Source organism: Etheostoma spectabile, chromosome 3 (genome assembly GCF_008692095.1).
Source record: "Etheostoma spectabile isolate EspeVRDwgs_2016 chromosome 3, UIUC_Espe_1.0, whole genome shotgun sequence".
In the NCBI taxonomy this organism is placed as follows: Eukaryota; Metazoa; Chordata; class Actinopteri; order Perciformes; family Percidae; genus Etheostoma; species Etheostoma spectabile.
The window spans coordinates 8,825,604-8,829,094 of NC_045735.1; the positions used below are offsets into that span (position 1 = coordinate 8,825,604).

A 3,491-nucleotide genomic window follows, 5' to 3' on the forward strand; every position below is an offset into this window, starting at 1 on the left:
TTAAATTTTTCAACGTACTATACTATGTATAAAATGTTCTACACTGTTTTGCAAAATTTTTAGACACTGTATTGGGACTTTTTTACGATTTACATTACTATGACTTTTTCAACATTTACGACATATGCTACAGTATACTATGACTTTTTTAACATACTATACCATGACTTTTTTCGACATGCTATACCATGTATAGGCCTACCATTTTTTTCAATTTGCTATACTATGACTTTGTTTTGACATGCCTTATGACTTTTAGACATACTCTACTTTGTCCATTTTTCAACATGCCCTACTAGGACTTTTTTAACATGCTATACGATGACTTTTTTGACATACTGTATCATTACTTTTTTCGACATGCTATACCATGACTTTTTTCAAAATGTTCAACATGCTGTACTAGACTTTTTTTCAAAATTTTTGACATGCTATACAAGGCCTTTTTTCCGATTTACAATTTTATGACTTTTTTTCAAAAAAAATTTACATACTATAACATGACTTTTTTTCAAAAAGTATTTTAAAAGTATGTCAGTGTTTAAAAGTATAAACGTATTTTTTTCAACATGATAGAATATGATTTTTTTTGACTTGCTGTACTATCACATTTTTCGACTTACAATGCTATTACTGTTAACAACAGACATTCTTTGGTGGCCCAATGGCTCAGTGGTTAGCAATGCAACCAGTAAATTGTCAGTGCAGACACTGACACAGGTTTGACCCCTTGCATGACGTCTTTTTTGACATACTACACTTTAACTAGTTAATGGCTTTTTTTTTTTTACATACTATGCTATTACAGTTTTCAACATCTATTCTTTGGAGGCACAATGGCTTAGTGGTTAGCCTTGCTAACAATAGCCAAACATCAAGTAGGCACTGCAGAAACTGAAACCAGGTTAAAAACCCAATTCAAGCATGCCTGTTTTATGACGGTTTTTCAACCTGATATACCATGACTTTGCTATAGCATGTAAAAAATCTGCCATGACTTTTTCAACATGCCATAGTATGATTTCCTTCGACATACTATGCCAAGACTTTTTTTTGGTGACTTCTTTCAACTTACTGTACTATGACTTTTTTTAACATGTTATACTATGATTTTTTTTAACATGCTATACTATGACTTTTTTTAACATGCTATACAATGACTTTTTTTGGCATGCTATACTATGACTTTTTTTGGCATGCTATACTGTGACTTTTTTTAACATGCTATACAATGACTTTTTTTAACATGCTATACTATGACTTTTTTTGGCATGCTATACTATGACTTTTTTTGGCATGCTATACTATGACTTTTTTTGGCATGCTATACTATGACTTTTTTTAACATGCTATACTATGACTTTTTTTGGCATGCTATACTATGACTTTTTTTGGCATGCTATACTATGACTTTTTCGGCATGCGATACTATGACTTTTTTGCGTTACTGTGCAAATTTTTTTTTTTACATTTTTGGCATATTATACTATGACATTTTTCAACATACTATATTATGTAGTGTATGTATAGGTGTACTGTGACTTTTTGTTGGTTAGGCCTACTGTACAATTACTTTTTATCAATTTCTAAATGCAATACTATGACTTTTTTGACATAATGTACAATTACTCTTTTCAAAATTTTTAACATACTATACTAAGACTTTTTTCAAAATTTTTGACATGCTGTGCTATGACTTTTTTTCAACACGCTACGGTACGACTGTTTTTCAAAATTTTCTTAATGCTAATTACACCTTTTTCAAAATGTTCAGCAAACTATACTATGACTTTGCTATAGCATGTCGATATCTGCGATTTTTCTGTTGCAATGCTACAGTATGAATTTTTTAGACATTCAAAACTATGACTTTTTTAAAAAAATTGTACATGTTTTACTATGACTTTTTCAAAACTTTGGACATGCTTTACTATGAATTTATTTTGTAAATGTTTGACATGTACTATACTATGGTTTCTTTTCCAAAATGTTCTACATGACTTTTTTCAACATACTATACTAGGACTTTATCACTTTTTATAATGTACAATACTCGTTATTGATCTTCAATGGGGAAATTACAATTTGCACTCTGTTGCTATTACACATTACACACAGGCCTGAAACACACATACATGCACAAGATGTGTCAGAGTGAGTGGGCTGGGACTGCAGAACATGTATCCTGATTGAGGGGGGGTTTCGGTGCCTTGCTCAAGAGAAAGCAACTCTCCTGGCATCTCTCCAGCTACCAGTCCACCACCGTACAGGGACATGAACCAGCAACCTGTCGGTTCTCAACCCAACTCCCACGGACTAAGCTACTGCAACCCATGACATGCTACACTGTGACTTTTTTAAGGCTTTTTTCGTTGTACTATACCATTGCTGTTTTCAACATAACTTCTTTGGTGGCACAATGGCTCAGTGGTTATCAATGCTGCCAACAGGGAACCAGAAAGTAGCTACTGCAGAGTCTGACCCAGGTTTGATATCCAGCCCGTTTCATGACGTTTGTTTTCCGACATACTGTACTATGACTTTTTTGGACATAGTACACTTTGACTTGTTAATGGCTTTTGTTTACATACTATACTGTGACTTTACCACTTTTTTCGACATGACTTTTTTCAACACTATACTATTTTTTTTTAATATACACTTTACAAAAACGCTGATGATAGTGATAATGAATGATAATTGTGTTTCCATTCAAACAACATTCCAATGTGTTGCTAACCAGAGCTGGTGCTGGTCTGTCCAGTAATTTAGAATTGCACTTCCATTACATTGGTGTACTACCAAGAACTAGATTTACCAAAGAATGTTCAAAGTCAAAGAAGAAAAGGCCAAGATAACATTTTTAGTCCCTAGTATGGGTGAAACCCACAAAAAGACCAGATTTTACAATTCCCACTATGCAACTCATTGTGATTTTTTTCTTATGTTAAAATCACCTTCAGAGCCACTTAAGACATTATACAGCTGTTTTCACACAGCAAGTACTTCTAAAAAGTCTTAGAATCTTTTGGGATTTTTGTGACTAATTAACCGTGCTACATGTAAAGTGCTGCTCCAAAGCTTTGTCTGTTTCAGGTTATTTCAGCCTGTCTGTAGGACGTGCCGCCTGCGCCCAGTGGGGAAAGTTAAAGGCTCTGAAGTAGAGCTTCAGTGTCAGAATGGCAACCAGCTGGGGAGCCAGCACAGAAACACCCCATTCGAGTGTGTCAGCACATTCAATACTAAATGGGCGCACTAGCATCAACTTCAGCACTGCATCATGGGAACTCTTTTCACCAGATACAGCAGCACAACATGACTGTTGAGAGCTGTGCCCACAGTCCCATTGCAGGACAGCAGCAACAACAGACGCAGACACAGACAAAGCAGCCTGTTGATTGTAATTCCTCCCTCCCTCCCTTCGTAAATGGAGACAGCACATAGAGAAACCATAGTAAAACTGTACATACACACACACACACACACACACA

The 3,491-nt window shown here is 35.0% G+C and overlaps 1 protein-coding gene and 1 long non-coding RNA gene across 5 annotated transcripts in view; one reads left to right on the forward strand and one right to left on the reverse strand.

Moving 5' to 3' along the window:
• The window catches only part of rap1gap2a (RAP1 GTPase activating protein 2a), a 93,814-nt gene that overhangs the window by 78,237 nt on the left and 12,086 nt on the right, over positions 1–3,491 (reverse strand). The gene's annotated exons all lie outside the window — the stretch shown is intronic.
• The window catches only part of LOC116687104 (uncharacterized), a 9,295-nt gene that overhangs the window by 802 nt on the left and 5,002 nt on the right, over positions 1–3,491 (forward strand). The window contains exon 2 of the long non-coding RNA XR_004331467.1: positions 2,154–2,158. This is a non-coding gene — a long non-coding RNA (uncharacterized LOC116687104). The remainder of the gene's footprint in view (positions 1–2,153; positions 2,159–3,491) is intronic.